Source organism: Molossus molossus, unplaced genomic scaffold, assembly GCF_014108415.1.
Source record: "Molossus molossus isolate mMolMol1 unplaced genomic scaffold, mMolMol1.p scaffold_m16_p_21, whole genome shotgun sequence".
Classification (NCBI taxonomy): domain Eukaryota; kingdom Metazoa; phylum Chordata; class Mammalia; order Chiroptera; family Molossidae; genus Molossus; species Molossus molossus.
The window spans coordinates 27,811,460-27,829,464 of NW_023425357.1; the positions used below are offsets into that span (position 1 = coordinate 27,811,460).

At 40.0% G+C, this 18,005-nt stretch overlaps 2 long non-coding RNA genes across 2 annotated transcripts in view; both read left to right on the plus strand.

Annotated features, from left to right (window-relative positions):
- The window catches only part of LOC118638533, a 116,951-nt gene that overhangs the window by 39,963 nt on the left and 58,983 nt on the right, over positions 1-18,005 (plus strand). The gene's annotated exons all lie outside the window — the stretch shown is intronic.
- On the plus strand, positions 4,216-9,855 carry LOC118638532. The gene is made up of 5 exons (XR_004961106.1): positions 4,216-4,271; positions 7,113-7,289; positions 8,387-8,454; positions 8,633-8,722; positions 9,765-9,855. It is a non-coding gene; the product is annotated as an uncharacterized LOC118638532 (long non-coding RNA).

An 18,005-nucleotide genomic window follows, 5' to 3' on the forward strand; every position in this document is an offset into this window, starting at 1 on the left:
CTCATTGTTGTTTTAATTTGCATCTCTCTGATGATTAGTGACATTGAGCATTTCTTCATATGTCTCTTGGCCATTTGTATGTCCTGTTTGGAGAGGTGTCTATTCAGCTCCTCGGCCCATTTTTTAATTGGGTTCTTTGTCTTCCTTTTGTTGAGTTGTATGAGCACTCTATATATATTGGAAATTAACCCCTCAACTGATATATCATTGGCAATGATGTTTTCCCATACAGTGGGTTGCCTTTCCATTTTGATGATTGTTTCTTTTGCTGTGCAGAAGCTTTTTAGTCTGATTTAGTCCCATGTGTTCATTTTTTCCTCTGTTTCTGTTGCTTTAGGTGATGTATCAGTGAAAATCTGCTGCATATGATGTCCGAAATTTTGATGCCTACATTTTTTTTCTAGAATTTTTATGGATTCATGGGTCAGATTTAAGTCTTTTATCCATTTTGAGTTTATTTTTGTGTGTGGTGTAAGTTGATGGTCTAGTTTTATTTTTTTGCATGTACCTGTCCAATTTTCCCAACACCATTTATTAAAGAGGCTGTCTTTACTCCACTGTATGTTCTTGCCCACTTTGTCAAATATTAATTGAGCATATTGTCTTGGGTTCATTTCTGGGTTCTCTGTTCTATTCTACTGGTCTATATGCCTGTTCTTGTGCCAGTACCAGGTTGTTTTGATTACAGTCGCTTTGTAGTAAAACCTGATATCTGGTATTGTGATCCCACCTACTTTGTCCTTTTTTTTCAAAATTGCTGTGGCTATTGGGGGACTTTTTTGTTTCATATGATCTTTTGAAGTATTTGTTCTAGTTCTGTGAAATATGTCGTTGGTATTTTGATGGGGATTGCATTGAATCTCTAGATTGCTTTGGGTAGTATGGACATTTTAATGATGTTAATTCTTCCAATCCATGAACAAGGTATGTGCTTCCACTTTTTTATATCTTCCTCTATTTCTTTTTTCAATGTCCTGTAGTTTTCTGCAAATAGGTCCTTTACTTCATTGGTTAAGTTTATTCCTAGGTATCTTAATTTTTTTGCTGCGATGGTAAATGGGATTGTTTTTTCAGTTTCTCTTTCTGTGAGTTCATCATTGGTGTATACAAATGCCGTTGATTTCTTGACGTTAATTTTGTATCCTGCTACTTTGCCAAATTCATTTATTAAGTCTAGTAGATTTTTGATGGAGCCTTTAGGGTTTTCTATGTATAATATCATGTCATCTGCAAATAATGACAGTTTCACTTTCTGCTTTCCAATTTGGATCCTTTTTATTTTTTCTTCATGTCTGATTGCTGTGGCTAAGACTTCTAGTACTATGTTAAATAAGAGTGACGAAAGTGGACATCCCTGTCTTGTTCCTGTTCTTAATGGAAATGTTTTTAGTTTCTGCCCATTGAGTATGATGTTGGCTGTAGGTCTTTCATATATGGCCTTTATTATGACGAGATATGATCCCTCTATTCCCACATTGCTAAGCGTTTTTATCAGAAATGGATGCTAGATTTTGTCGAATGCTTTTCCAGCATCTATTGATATGATCACGTGGTTTTTATTCTTCATTTTGTTTATGCGGTGTATCACATTTATTGATTTGCGAATATCGTACCAGCCTTGCATCCGTGGGATGAATCCCACTTGGTCATGGTGAATAATTTTTTTTGATGTATTGCTGGATCCAATTTGCTAGTATTTTGTTCAGGATTTTGGCGTCTATGTTCATTAGGGATATTGGCCTGTAGTTTTCTTTCTTTGTAGCGTCTTTTTCTGGTTTTGGAATTAGAATTATGCTGGCCTCATGGAACGAGTTTGGAAGTCTTCCTTGTTCTTGAATTTTTTGAAATAGTTTGAGGAGAATGGGTGTTAGTTCTTTTTTGAATGTTCCGTAAAACTCCCCCGTGAAGCCATCTGGGCCTGGGCTTTTGTTTGCTGGGAGAGTCTTGATTACCTCTTCAATTTCCTTAGTTGTTATTGGTCTGTTTAAGTTTTCTATCTCTTCCCGGTCTAGTTTTAGGAGACTCTGTGTTTCTAGAAATTTGTCCATTTCATTTAGATTGTTGAATTTGTTGCCATATAGTTGTTCATAGTAGCTGTTAACAATCTTTTGTATTTCTGTGGTGTCGGTTGTTACTTCTCCTCTTTCATTTCTGATTTTGTGTATTTGGGTTCTCTCTCTTTGTTTCTTGGTGAGTCTAGCTAAGGGTCCATCAATCTTGTTTATCTTTTTGAAAAACCATCTCCTTGTTTCATTGATCCTTTGAATTGGTTTTTTTTTTTTTGGTCTCTATGTCATTTATTTGTGCTCTGATCTTTACTATTTCCTTGTTTCTACTTGCTCTGGGGTTTTCTTTTTGTTTGCTTTCTAATTCTTTAAGTTGTGAGGTTAGATAGTCTATTAGAAATTTTCTTGTTTCTTGAGGTAGGCCTGTAGTGCTATGAACTTCCCTCTCAGAACTGCTTTTGCTGTATCCCATAGATTTTGTGTTGTTGTGTGTTCATTTTCATTGGTTTCCAGGAAGTTTTTAATTTCTTCCTTGATTTCCTCAGTAACCCATTCATTGTTTAATAACATGCTATTTAGCCTCCATGTGTTCAAATGTCTTTGCATGTTCTTGTTGCTATTGATTTCTAGTTTTATGCCATTGTGATCTGAGATGCACCTAAGTTCTTTGATTTATCTCTTCCCACCCTCACTTCCCCCTTCCCTTTGAGGTTTGTCAGTCTGTTCCCTACTCCCATGTCTCTGGATCTATTTTGATTGTTAGCTTATTTTGTTCATTATATTTAATAAATAAGTGAGAGCATGTGGTACTTGTCTTTCTCTGACTGGTTTATATTGCTCAGCATAATACTCTCTAGGTCCCTCCATGTCATCTTGAAGGGTAAGAGATCTTTCTTTCTTATTGCTGCATAGTATTCCATTGTATAAATATACCACAGCTTTTTTTTATCCATTCATCTACTGATGGGCACTTGGGCTGTTTCCAGATCTTAGCTAAATGTATTTTTTAAATTTTCTTCTCAGTAAAGAAAGTTTATTTGGTCTCACTTGCTTTCAGAAAGTTTTCCAGAGAAAATGGAGCTTGAAACAATAGTTGTCACCTGCACTGGTTGGGCTGGAGAGTAGCCTGCTGCTTCCCCACACAAAAAGGGGAAGATGTCTGGGTCACAAGAGCTAATGTGCCCTGGACAAGTTGTCTTTTGCTGCTGCTGCTGACAATTTCCATGAGTAGAATCCAGTGACTATGTGGGTCTTTCTTGGTTCATTAGTGGCTTCTGGTTATCAAAAATTAGAGCTATGTCTTACTTTTGCTGAAATCTGTTCTGATTAGGTGATCTCAGTGGTAACTTCAAACATATAATACCTAGAGAAATGTTCTCCTCTGTTGCTGTTTGCTAATGTTTATTGATGGACAATCACCTCCTTTGCCTTGCCATGTCACTTGGTTGAGAGATCAAGTGTGATCCACAGACAACTCCTATTACTACTATTATGAGCATGATGACTCCTCCTCCTGTGAAACTGCTACTGCCAGTGTTACACTATTACTTTTTCAATGTTGCTGCTGGAACTATTGCTATTGCTAGTATCACTACTGCTACTGATGCTGCTTCCAGGACTTCCATGTGCTGTTCTCCCTGTTAGCACAGAGCCTGGCAGAGAGATACTATAGATAATACATGCATGTTATTTGCATGCTTAAAATGTTTATCCTCATAACAACATTATGAAGCAGGCTCTGTTGTTGGTATATCTTAGAGAGAAGGATTTTCAGACTGAGAGAAGTTTACTAACTTGTCCAACATCAAGAGTTGGTAAGTGTCAGAGTCAGAATGTGATTTTAGATCAGCTTGACACCCAAGTTTAGATCTTTATCACCGTCCTCTCCTGCTCTTTTTAAACACTTACTCTCTTACCCTGGCCAGTTTGGCTCAGCAGTTAGAGTTTGGCTCAGCGGTTAGAGTGTTGGCCCACAGACCAGAGAGGCACGGGTTCGGTCCCTGCTAAGGGCATGTACCTCAATTGCAGTTTGTCCCTGGCCCTGGTTGGGGTCGTGTGGGTGGCAACCACTTGATGTGTCTCTCTCATGTCGATGATTCTCTTTCTCTTCCTTCCTTTCTCTCTCCTGCTCTATCTGAAGATAAATGCAAAATGTGATTGGGTGAGGATAAAAAAAATAAACACTTCCTCTCATATTTTTCCATTCTTTACAGAATATCAGGCTGCATGGCATGAGTGCAAGACAGAAGGATTGAGTATGCAAAGGTGGGTGCTAGTGCTGTGATTCTATGCAATTTAATACCCATTTAGTGGAGGAGCACGGGAATGGGGAAAGTACACAACTTAAAACTGGTGAATGCACAACTCTGCGTTCTCTCAAACAAATCTCTCAACCTCTCTGAACCTCAGGCCCACATCAATCAGGCTGAAACAGCAATAACAGCTAACTTCCACAGTTCTGAAGATCAAAAGGATGAGCTCTTTCTGAAAGCCTTTAGCAAATTATAAGCATATTCAGTCATAAGCTATTATTAGTCGACTAAATTTTGAGGCTATGTGATGATTAGGCAAAAATGTTAAGTAAAACTCATGAATAAAGGAAAGTAAGAAGTAGTTTTAAACAAATTGTTTTATATTTTTCTACTTTATTGTTCTCAGGTCAATTGTCACATGAGAGATGGTTAGGGAAGTTGTCATTTGATGTTCCTGGTGGTTATGTGCAGTGTGAGGGTGACTAGATCAGGCAGAAAAGTGCCACATCTTCGCTTCGATCCCTGGCTTCTCTCATCCCTCATTTCGCCCACTTCAATGCCTGAGAGATGAGGTTGTTTCACCCAACACTCAGAAGTGACAGGGCTTCTGACTCTTTTCTTTTCCATGCTTTCTTGTGTTGAAGAATTTTAGAGCTTTTGAAAGATGAGGGAAGGGTAAGAGTCAGCGTTCCTACTGTTTCTGGAACTTTCCACAAATTAATCATTACTGATTGATTGAATGAATGAAAAGCTCTCAGGTTTTTACTTTACAAAGGGCTTAATTACCTCTCTCTTTCATTATTAAGCAACTTTATATTTTCTGATTAAGTACATATATGGCATATAAAAAATACATAATGTAGTCATTTATTTCAAATTCAGATCCTATCTTCCAATTTATACAAAAGCTATGATGAGGATGGGCCCTATATGCTCTTCAACTTGCCCAACCCCACTCTTCAATGGGTCTGGGTCATGTAACATGGGCTCTCAGGGCCTCCTTACCTGACCACCCTTTCCCCATGGCCAATAGAGGAATCCTTCTTCTGGAATGTTCCAACTTCTTTCTCCCTTTTTCCTCCATGGCCACTTGGATCATTTAGCCCCTTTGTTCCTCTTCTCAGAGTTCCACCCCTAGGTGGTTGCCCATCTTTCTGTTCAACTTCAAATAGGGCTGGGGTGGGGAATTAGGTTTCCATCATCATGTGCAGGATTCAATCAAAACGCCAAGACTGACTTCCACTGAACATACCTGTTCTTTTCTGGGCTAAAGGTATCACTTAATTGCTCTGTCTTAGTTATTTGCATTCTCTTCTCTTCCATGACTCCTTGAACCTGGATTTTGTTGAATTAAGGACACGTGTTGAACTTGAAGAAGTTGAGTGACTAGTGCATAGCAAGTGTTGGAAAAGGATTTTCTCAGTGAAGACATAGCAGTGTAGATGAAACTTGAGAAGTGAAGACTGAGGACAGCCAACAAATCCGTACAGAAGAGGCTTTCCATCCTATGTTTCTATTCCCTGAAAGTCTTTCTTCATCAATCTGTTATTTCAGTAATATTTGAGTGGTTTCCTATCTAGTTGAGTTCAAATCATGACTGAACAAAATAAAGTGATGCAAACATTCTTAGAATGATTGACACATCATTTTTTTCAGGACAGATGTAATTTCTATTAGATATGGATGGTGGATGGTTATGGAGCATAGTTGGAGATTTAAATTTGGTTTCCTGATTCTCATCCAATGAAAGTGGTGCATCACTAGGTGGAGTTTGGCTACCACCAAAATGCTACTTAAAGAATTCAGAGGCTGAATCTGAACATCCCACAATGAATTGACAATGACCTGTTCTGGACAGGAAGGACCAAGTGTCTCTTCTTTCTAGCCCCAAGATTCCTCTCAGATGCTTTTCCTTTATCATAGGAAGTTAAGCCCATATTTTTTACCATTAAATTCTGTGTGTTGTGTGTGTTCCCAGCAGATATTTAACCATAGAACTAAAACGATGCATTATATTTTTGAGCCTCTATTTTATTTAAATCTGAGATGTACCCTGCCTGACTGTAATTAGGATAAACCAGCTAGCGTCAAGCAAAGCATGTTTTTACTTTCATTTATTTGGACAAACAGCTTAATTAAAAATATATATCATCTTCTCAGTTAAGATATAATTTTTCCCTTAGATTTTTCTGGCTTAAAAAAAAGTTGAAGTTGCATTCTTACAGAAAAAGCTAAGAAGACACATGAGCACCTCTAGAATAACAATTCAAGAATAAAACATTTAACAAAATGTTTTTTTGAAAACATTAACATTGCTATATCTTCCCCCAAGAGTTGAGATCTGGGAGATTCTAGTTTTGAAAAAGAAGTATATAAACTTAAAATTTGAGAGGAAGGTTTTATGACCTACAAAAAATATCTATTGAGGTTCCCCCCGCCCCGTACCGCCAAATCAGAATTCATTTCATAGGCTAAATTTCATAGGAGGTCCAGACAGTCTGCAGCATGGTTTTAGGTCTAACAGGCAAAACTGGTTGTGCACCCTTGCCTTTCCCCGGTCTGTTTACACACGCTCAGTCCCGTGCTCACATCCTCTCCTCTGCTGCAAGCCCTTGTTTTCTTAGCTTCTGCTTCCGGCAAACAACATTGCCAAGCGTCTCTAGTGTACACAGCTGCTGTGTGGTACTTCTGATTTCATTCTCCACAATTTTACTCATCCAGCTCACTCGCCCCTGAATTATAGCCCTGTTCCTCTGTTGAGTTGTAAATCACAGATGGACTGGTTAAAGGAGCACAAAATGTAACACAAGACCCTTCTCTCCCCTGGCTACCAATCTGTCTTGCACTTTATTAGGAGGCACAGTGATGGGAAATGCTCTGAGATGCTGCAGAGGCTTTGGGAGTAGTTACAGGATGCTAAAAGACCTGCCTGCCAAGAAATGGACCAGAGAAATAAGTGCCATTTTATGACTTGACTCTGCTGAGAATTTAAAGTGGGAGGCCTTTCTGAAAGTCCTGCATTGTGCAGCAGGTAAGAATTTGGCTCCCAGTTATAACTAGAATCAAGAGGTGTGTGGGTCTTAGCAACCTTCTAGACAAGGCATGACTTTCTTATTTTTTTTAAAATTGATTTTAGAGGGAGAGAGAGATAGAAACTTAGACGAGAGAGAAGAGCAATTGGCGGCCTCCTGCATGCCCCGCACTGGGGATCCAGCCCACCACCTGCTCATGTGCCCTGACTGGGAATCAAACTGGTGACCTCTTGGTGCATGGGTCGATGCTCAACCACTGAGCCACACTGGCTGGGCTTTCTTAAACGGCAGTTTTCCAGGTTCTAATTAAATGCTACTAATGATGAGAGCTCACGGTCTCCCCAAACATCCCAAATAAGTATGCTGTTGGCGAGTCCTCGCTAATAGTAATTATACATAGTGATAATATCATAATAACTAACATTTATTGGGTGCTTTTTTAAACATGTCAGACCTATTCTAAGCATTTTGTTTTTATTAAGTTCATTAAACACTGAGCAAGTAATGTTATTTCCAGTTTACAGATGAGAAGACTGAAGTTCACAGATGTCAAGTTATTTTCCCAAGGTCACACGAGTTTAGATTTCCGAACCTGGTCTCTAACCTATTGTCCATATTACCCAAATTTCTACTCATCCTTCCCCTTGTTTTCACACTGTAACATCAGTTCCATGTCCTCTCTGGGGTGACATGAAAAAGCACATCTACCCTTTGTCCCACTTGTATTCAATCTAGAAACATTTATAGGACACGTCTGAGCCCCAGCCCCTTGACATACAGTGTCTAGTGTCACTGAGATGACTATCCTATGAAATAGGTATTAATACGTCAATGTTGCAGAAAAATAACTTACAACACTTTCTGTGATGCCGGTTCTGTTCAGAGATGACAAGTGGCCCTTTTGACTCAAGCTTCAGCTCATTGCAGGGAAGGAATATCCTAGGCACGTTAGAAAGCACCCATCCCCTTATCCCCGTTCGCTAGCATTTTATTTATCATCTGGACAACATGTGATACAATCTGGGCTAATCATCGCAGAGTTGATTAATTTTTTCATGCATTTGGCACTTACTACACAAACACGTGCTTTTGCCAGGAACCGTATGTGGAAGACACGGCAACACCTGAGCGCTTTCTGCGCTGTGGCTGCGAAGACCCTGATATGTCAGTTAGTTGTATTTTGGGGGACATCTGCAATACTTTTAAAAACAAAGATAAATGAAAAAAAATAGTTGTATGTTGAAGAGTACAAATTAGGTTTCTAGAGGTATTTTTGATTAGGGGAAAAGTGAAGTAGGGGGTTCATTCTCCACTTCTGTCTCCTCTTTCTCACTCCTGGAAGTTCATTTGGACTTGGCGGCTAATCACGCATCCTACCAGCTCCTCTGTCTCGCGATGAAGGATCTGTGCACGTTTCAGGTCGCGTTCAGAGGTAGTAAGTCATTTTTCCTACTGCTTTTCTTGGATTCCCCCAGCAGGCCCAGGGAGAGGAATTTCCCCTGAATGCATAATTTATGGTCCCCTCACGGATGATGGATGTGCAGTTTCGTGATGAAAATGGAGTTCTCATCCCAGCTACCATTTGTTTGGCAGTTGACTTTGAAAAAAGACATGTGTATAAAATCATTTTAAGCCTATAAATTAGACTAGTTTCGAATTTCAGGAATTACAAATTGTTTATATTACAATTATAATATTGGATTAACAAACTGTTAATATTTTAAATATTTGGGTAACTCCTTTACCATGTGAAAGAGAAACTGTTGAAACACAGAGTCTACTGGAGGTTCCTTTCCAAAGGACACGGTAATAAAAAATAAAATAAAACCCATTCTTGAGAATGTACTTTGATCTTCATGTTTAAAAATCTAGTGTAGACAACATTTTAGATGATTTTTTCCCCTTTGATGTTTTCTGTGATTGACTTAAGTTTATTTTCATGAGATCAGGTGAACGGTACATATGTCCACTAGTATATCATGGAGCCTACATGTAGTAGATGCTGTATCATTTGACATTGAAAAATATTAAGATTAAATGTATTCTGAAAAAAGAAGTGGCAAAATGAATTTCTGTATATTGAAGTTCATTTTTCTCTCAATTCCCTACATATAATGGAATTATCTCCTAGCAAAAGACTCTTTGCCATCCCACAGAGCATCATCTCATAAGATGGGCAATAGCTCCACCCATGATGCTAAACTATCTTGTGCCAGTGAGAAGAACAAGCCGTATTCCTCCCTTTTCCTTGCCATCCTAAGCATGATTCTAGCCAGAGGTTACCAGCCTATATTTAGTAGACAATCGTTGTGCTCCGGGTACTGTTTCAGGTACTGGGATAACAAGGGTGAATAAAACAATAGGTCCTTTTACTTTCATGGGGCTTAATTCTAGTGGGTAGATAGGCACCAAACAAGCAAACAAATAACAAGTATGAATAGAGTTGTGGAGGTAATTTGCAATTTACACAATAGGTGGGAAGAAGTGGAGACGTTCCAGGAAGATTCCTGTGAGGAAGAACATTTATTTGATCTACAGCTGAAGGAGATGAAGGAGTTCGCAAAGGTGAGGGAAAGATATTCTAAATGGAAGGAAGGATAAATGCAAAGGCTGGAGAGAAGGAAAGAGCTTGGCCTTTGAGTCAAGTTTGGCCAGTGCGGCTGGAGCAAGTCTTGGAGGCTATAGTTAGGAATTTCGATTTTATCTATGAGCTGTTTGGGGATCAAGCGCGTACTTGTTGGATGCCATGTGGAGAGTAGATGGGAAAGGGCAAGTTACTATTCTTTATTGTCTGAGTAAAGCTAACTGTCTTGACTTTGGAAAATGGCAGTGGAGAGGGAAGGAAGTAGAGAGATTCTAGATTAAAAACCATGAGCTTTATGATGGACTAATTAGAGGACAAGGGAAACGGAACAATCAAGGGTGACTGTACAGGAAGGCCGGTGGATGAACAATATGAAAACGTCACTGGGCTTCTAGGGTTGGAAAGAATAGGGCCCGTGAATCACTTACGGAGCACGTGGTCACTGATGACGTGATCTGGATTATTTTTATGACAATGGCCAGCTTTTTAAAAGTGATGGCAGAGTTTAGGTGTCAAGAACACGGTATCCCTTTGGGATCTACTGCTGTTGTTCTATGTGGATAGCCTCAAACACAGGACCACTGGATGTCACCAGTTGCTGAGCCGAAAGGTTTCCCAGCCCTGACCCTCAGAGTCATGGGTATTGGAGAGGTTTCGTGCTCAGGCATAGATACTGGACTGATCCTTGCCCTATGTTGGGACTTTTACTTGCAAAAGGACTTCCCCTGCTGGATAAGAAATTTGAAAACAATCTAGTCCAAACCACTAACTTTCCAGATGAAGAAACCAAGGAAGAAATATGGTTACTTTACCTCAAGCAGGCTTTAGAATTTCTGTCTCTGTCTCCTTCTTCTTTTCTTTTCTTTTTTTCTACAAGGATAATAAAATCACTTGGGTGATTTAAAAAGCATGTTAACAGCCCTGGCCGATTTGGGTCAGTGGTTAGAACATTGGCCCACAGACCAGAGACCAGGGTTTGGTTCCTGCTAAGGGCATGTACCTTGGTTGCAGTTTGTCCCCGGCCCTGGTTGGGTTTGTGTGGGTGGCAACCACTCGATGTGTCTTTCTCACATCGATGTTTTTCTCTCTCTCTTCCTCCCTCTCTCCCTCCTGTTCTGTCTGAAGATAAATGCAAAAATGTCCTCAGGTGAGGATAAAAAATAAAATAAATAAATGAATGAATAAATAGCATGTTAACATACACCATCTCCCTTACTTTTTTTTTTTTCCCTTTATTGATTTTAAAGAGAGAGGAAGGGAGAGGGAGAGAGAGATAGAAACATCGATGAGAACATTGATTGGCTGCCTCCTGCATGCCCCCCACTGGGGATCAGGCCCACAACCTGGGCATGTGCCCTGACCGGAATCCAACCGGTGACCTCTTGGTGCAGGGTCAACACTCCACCACTGAGCCACACTGGCCACTGTCTCCCTTACTTTTCATCTACATTTGTGAGGAAGAAATTGTTTCTATTTTCTAGATGAGGAAATTGGTGATTAAAGTAGTCAAATGTCATGCAGCTTGAGTTTAGCCTACGTGGTTAGACACCAGGATTTTCTTCCTCCAAACTCAGTCTACACTCCTATTCTCTTAAAAAGAAGGGGAAAAGGAAGGGAACTTTTATTTCTCAATTCTCTTAAGACTGATGGAGAATTTACCAAGAAGGAATGGTTAACATTGTGAATTCAGTTTTTTAAAAAGTCTGGGTACAAAACTTGTCTTTCTTTCATTTATTTATTTTTATTTTTTGTTAATCCCCACCCGAGGATATTTTTCCATTGATTTTTAGATAGACTGGAAGGGACTGAGGGAGAGAGAGAGAAACATTGATGTGAGAGAGACACATCGATTGGTTGCCTCCCACATGACCCCAACCAGGGCTGGGAAATCAAACCTGCAACCCAGGTGCATGCCCTTGACTGGGAATTGAATCCGAGACCCTTCACTCCATGGGCCAACACTTTAACTGCTGAGCCAAACTGGCCAGGGCTCTCTTTCTTTTAGTTACTAGGAGTATATGAGTGTGAACAAGTCACATCCACTATATAGGCATCAGTTTTATCATCCATTAAATAGAGGTAATAGTGCATAGTTTAGAGGGTGCTTGGAAGAATGAAAGAAGAAAAGAGCATGAAGAACAGATGACTAGTGTAATCATAGCTACTTCTCAGACACTGGACCATTGCAGTGAGAACGTGACTCTGAACTAGACACTAATGTAAAGGCAAACCTGAGTAAAATGTATTCTTAACCCCAGGATTTCTATATGAGGGAGAGAGCAGAGAACAGTCAACTCTAACTGTTCATCACTATTAGTGCAATTACGTGAAAAAATGCATCTGACCCCCTTTTCCCTCCACGTCTCAGGATAGAACAAAAGAAGAGAAGGATCAGCTCAAACAGGGGGGCTTCAGAAGACTGGGTGCAGGAGGCTGGATTCGAGGGGAGGGCGGCACGGCCCCTAAGTCAGACACCTCACATACATCAGGCCCCGCATGAAGCACTTCATCCATAGATTGTTTCTCGCTTGTAAAACAAAGTGAAGCATTGGGTGGTCAGTTGACATTCTTCAGACTCAAGCCCTTGCCCCATAAAGAACCTCCCTGATGTTCCTCGGTAACAGATCTTGGTGACTGTTTCCTTTTCTCTGTAGAACTCTTTGATGCAGAGAGTGTATTAAGTGCAGGAAAAAGTAGATGTATCTGTGCCTCACTGACCCCAACACATCAGCACTCCTTTGAAGAAAATAAATGATTTTTCCTGTGTGTGTGTGTGTGTGTGTGTGTGTACATGCACGCACATGCCTAGTTGGTATAACATACAGCCCCAGGAGTCAGATGGCCCGGGTTCAAATCTCGACTTACTCCTTACCAGCTCTGTGGCTGGTTTCAGTTATTTCATTTCTCCCTTTATTTCCTCATCTGTGCAAAGGGTTACTAATAGAATCTGCTCCATAGCAATTTCGGTGAAGATGCGATGAATTAGAGTCTACACAGCTTCCGGCACGGAGCTCTGAAGAAATGTGTATTGCTGTTATCATTTCACGTGGCTTTGTTGTATATGTTTCTTGAAATGCCCCTGTTTCTCATACAAGCCTACCAAAGTCCTCCTCATTCTTCCAAATCAACCTGGACGTCACCTCCCGAGAGAGGTCATTTCCATCCCCTCTCTTCTCTTTTGGCTCTCGGAGCACCTACACTCACCCCTCTGTCTGGGATCCCATGTTGTTTTGTGAATTTGAGGACATTACGCCCTCAAAAAGGCTACATTGGCACAGTCAACAAATCAAAGCGGGGAAGAGTAAATGAATATAGAGGGAGATATCTCGGTGAATTTCGTTTTCGTGAAATTGCAGTAAACGGGTTGAGCTAATTGGTGGACAGTTACTCCAAGTCACTTGGAAGGAGTTGAAGAAGTTGGCTCAGAAAAGGCATGTACTTTTTCCTGTCCATGTGCCTTTAAGAGAACTAGTCAGCTAAACCCAAATCAACAAGGATGCTAATTAACTCTGATTAGAGAATTTATTCTCAGTACTTTGTAGAGGGATAGATAATTGCAATGTTTGCAGTGAACAAATTACTTATTATCTCTTTGAGGCATTCCCACTTGGCCAAGAGCTCTTTGATCATGGGGACATGTACACACAGGCGATCGTGTATTAGTTTTACATATGAAAGCCCTGGGTTCCTTTAATCCTTATGGGACAGAAAGATTTATCAGTGGAAAACAGATCTGAACCCTTCTGACCTCACCTCGACACAGAAATCCTTAATTCTGGTATAACGACAGGCTAGAAAGAGCAAATGCTTTTAACTAACGTCAACACACTCTGGCACTCATTGTAATTAATCAGGGCAGAAAATTTGCAGACAAGAGAGTAACATAGGCCTCTGCAAGTCATATTCCTGTCTAATCAGCAATAGCACACACTTTTTCTTCACTCCACTTGGCGTTTCAAAAGGACCATCATTTGAAAATGACAACTGCTATTGTTGGGAATCACTGGAAACTTGGTCAGCCTTTGAAGACCCAGTGTTTATTGTTGCAGGCAAGGAATGGTAATGCACTTTGGTTTCAATTAGTTATCCCAAATAATTCCCCCCTAGAAACCACTAAATCCAGCCCTCTTACTGTCACTAAGCCTGTCTGTGTTAAATCTATGTATTACTTTTTAACAAGAGCGTATAAAAGCATGCAAAAGTGATAGCTGAGAATATAAATAAAAAGCACAATGTAAGGGCTGGACTCAAACGTAAATGATTGCGTTCGTGCCGGGCTCACAGCTGGTGGCTTCACGTTCTCTGCACGTGGGCTGCAGTCGCCACTGGAGTGAGAAGCAGGCAGGCCACTGCCAGAGCCGTCCGAACACTGGCATACTTGTGCCATGAGCTGGTAAACACAATAAAGATGACATCTCAAAACGAGAGGTGGTTAGCATTTTTAAACGAACTGGAACCGCTGAGAATGATTCTCATATTTTTAATTGAGAATTTATTTTTAAACAACTTTCATGACTCCAATCAAAAAACGATGAGGCATGATGGAAAGACTCAAACTGTAAGCGACCCAGATGTTGTTGGCTTTGAGGAAGTTATTCAATCTCCCTGAGCCTCAGGCTCTTATAAAATGAGGACAAAAATGCCTGCTCTGTAGGTTTATTCACAGATTATATGAGATTGTGCCCATAAAGAGTCAGAATAATGTAGGTACTTAATAAGGGATAGGGCTGTTAGGTTTTCTACAACCATGAAGAGTTCACTTACAGTCTAGGTAAGATATGGTATCTGTGAGCCCTGACCGGTTTGGCTCAGCAGTTAGAGCATAGGCCCCTGGCCCAGGGAGTCCCGGGTTCGGTTCCCACTAAGGGCATATACCTCGGTTGCAGTTTGTCCCCAGCCCCAGTTGGGGTCGGGTCAGGGGCAACCAGTCAATGTTTCTCTCTCATATCAATGTTTCTCTCTCTCTCTCCCTCCTTCTCTCCCTCTAGCTCTCTCTGAAGATAAAATGCAAAAATCTTCTCGGGTGAGGATAAAAAATATATATATAGTATCTGTGAGAATGGAAAGCAATACATGGGCCAGAAATATGAAGGAAATGAGTATTGTGAAGTCAAATGTCTTCTGAAACATTTCTGTAGAAAGCAATGATATTTAAAATATTTAACAATTAGCCCTGGCCAGTTTGGCTCAGCGGTTAGAGCGTCGGCCTGTGGTCCGGAGAGACCCGGGTTTGGTTCCCGCTAAGGGCACGTACTTCGGTTGCAGTTTGTCCCCGGCCCTGGTTGGTCGTGCGGGTGGTAGCCACTCGATGTGTCCCTTCACGTCGATGTTTCTCTCTCTCTCTCCCTTCCTCTCTCTCCCTCCCACTCTATCTGTACAAAAAATGGAAAAATATCCTCGGGTGAGAATAAAAAAAAAACACAAATTAACAATTAGTCTGGCGCAGGCACCAATTAGAGTGGATGAAGGCCACGTCCCTAGGGTCCTTAGGGTTGGTGATGGGGGTGGTCATCTGTGCCAAGCTTTAACCCTTTGGTTGCTAGACCATGTACAGATGTTGTTTGGGGCAGTTGGGGACAGTTAGAAGCTCTATAAGATGGGAAAAGATTTGGAGGCATGGCTATTTATGAAGCCACTTGCTTCTGTTACATATAGAAGTATTTCAATACATAAATAACCAATACAGACACACTGATGCCTACTGCCTACTAGCTTTGTCTGGAGAGAAACTAATCATGAAAAGACTGCTCCCCAGTGCTGCAAGGGTCATGTGACGTGTGCTGTGTTGCCACTGTGTACAAGCAGGTCCCATGCAGGGGAGGAAGGCGGGGCCGCGTGTGCAGGGCAGCGGTCAAGCTCACTAATCTGGGACACCACGCCCAGGCCATTCTTGGCATCCATTGAAGGACATGGACAGGGACCCAAATGTCAAGTCCACAATTATACTTCGTAATTCTATTTCTTCTTCCAGTCTCTTTCCCTGTCCCTTTCTCTTTACTTCCCTGGTTGGGGTCTGTGTATGTCTTTTGTGTGTGTTTACACACATGAACACATGCACTGTAAGGAAAGAATTCTCTTCCAGCTCAAATAGACTTGGCTTTTTTTTTTTTTAAATATCTCTTTCTTTTAAGCATCTTATTATTTAACTCAAATTAACGTCTGATGAGCAAGGAAGGAAGAAAGAGGACACTGGGCTGATAACCAAAATATTTCTTTTCTTTAGTTGGGTGGAAAGGAAGAGTGGACACTCACATGAAAAATTTCACGGTTTATTACATACAAAATGAGGCCTTTGGGTTCAGTGATCACTTAGATATTTTCTAGACCTAAGTCTAAGTTAGAATGTAATCCAGATCCTTAAAAACATAATTGAATAAAATAAGTGAAGAAATGGAATGTGTTCATAAATTGGAAAATTCAGTATTTTAGAATCTCTTCAATTTACATCTCCAAATTGATCTATAGATTCAATGAAATACAAATCAAAATCCCAGTGGACTTTTTTTTTAGGGAGTTGACAAGCTGACTCATAATTTTATGATATGGAAATATAAGCTACCTATAATAGCCAAGGCAATTTTAAAAAAGAAGAACACAGTTAGATGCCTTACATCAGGTTATTTTAAGAACTGCTAAAAAGCTACAGTGGCCAAGACAATGTGGTCTTAGCATAAGGATAACATACAGATCAATCAAATATAAAGCAAGATCCACACAATTCAAGGTACTAGGGTAATTCAATGGTGAAAAGATGTCTTTTTAAAAAAAATGATGAGAGAAAACCATTTGTTAGATATCCAAATGAAGAAAAAAAATTAAATCCTTGACCTTACCTCACACCATATACAAAAATTGATTAAGATCATGGACTTAAATGTAAAACCTAAAGCTAGAAGATAATACATAGAAGTTTCTTTGTGACCTGTGGGTAAGTAAAGTTTTATTCTACAACAGATAAAAATCACAAACCATAAAAAAGTTTAAAAGATTCATTGAACTTTATTAAAATTAAAAATGTCTCTTTTAAAGGCACCATTCAGATAAGGAAAAACATTTAGCCACAGACTTGAAGGAAATATCATAATACATATTTCTACAAGAACTAGTGACCAGAATATTTTGGAGCACTTATAATTCAATAATAAGATGAAATAAAAGATGGACAAAATAGCTGAACCAACAGTTCACAGAAGAAGATACGTGAACAGTTAATTAGCCGATGAAAAGGTACTCAGCATCCCTAGTCATCAGGAAAATGAAAATCAGAACCAAAACAAGACACAACAACCCACCCAAACAATGTCTGAGATTAGAAAGACTGACAAGGGTTGGCAACGATGTGAAGTCCCGGAATTCCCCACATCGCTGATGAGAGGGTACCATGGTGCACCCGCCTTTGAGAACTGTTGGCGATTTCTTGCAAAGTTAAATATGCACTGTCAAACATCCTAGCGGTTTTTCTCCTCAATACTAGTCCAAGAGAAAAGCCAGCACAGGTCCTACACAAAGACTTGACACGACTGTTTGCAGCAGCTGTATTAGTAACCGAGAAAAATGGGAAACAAGCCATTAACAGAAGAATAGATAAACAGAATGTGAACTATCCATACAATGGAATTCTATTCTGAAAAAAAAAAAAAGGAATGAAATACTGAGACATGCTACAACATGATTAAAGCTCACAAACAGTATGCTCATTGAGAAACCTGATGCAAATGTTTACATACTGTACCATTTCATTAATGGAAGTGTCCAAAAAGACAGATCTGTATGGGGAGAAATCAGATGAGTGGCTGTCAGAATCTGGGGCTAAGAGAGTTGACTGGAAGTGAAGGAGAGAAGATTTTAAGATGATGGAAATGTTCTATATCATAATGATACTGATGATTAACTGCATGAATCAACTCATTAAACTCTGCCTTTGACTGTATGTAAACTATAGCTCATCAAGTTGATCTAAAATATTGGTTGTTTTTTAAAGATGTTTTTTTCTTTATTGATTTTAGAGAGAGAAGAAGGGAGAGGGAGAGAGAGAGATAGAAACATCAATTGGCTACCTCCTGCATGACCCCCACTGGGGATTGGGTCCACAACCTGGGCATGTGCCCTGACCGGGAATCAAACCAGCGAC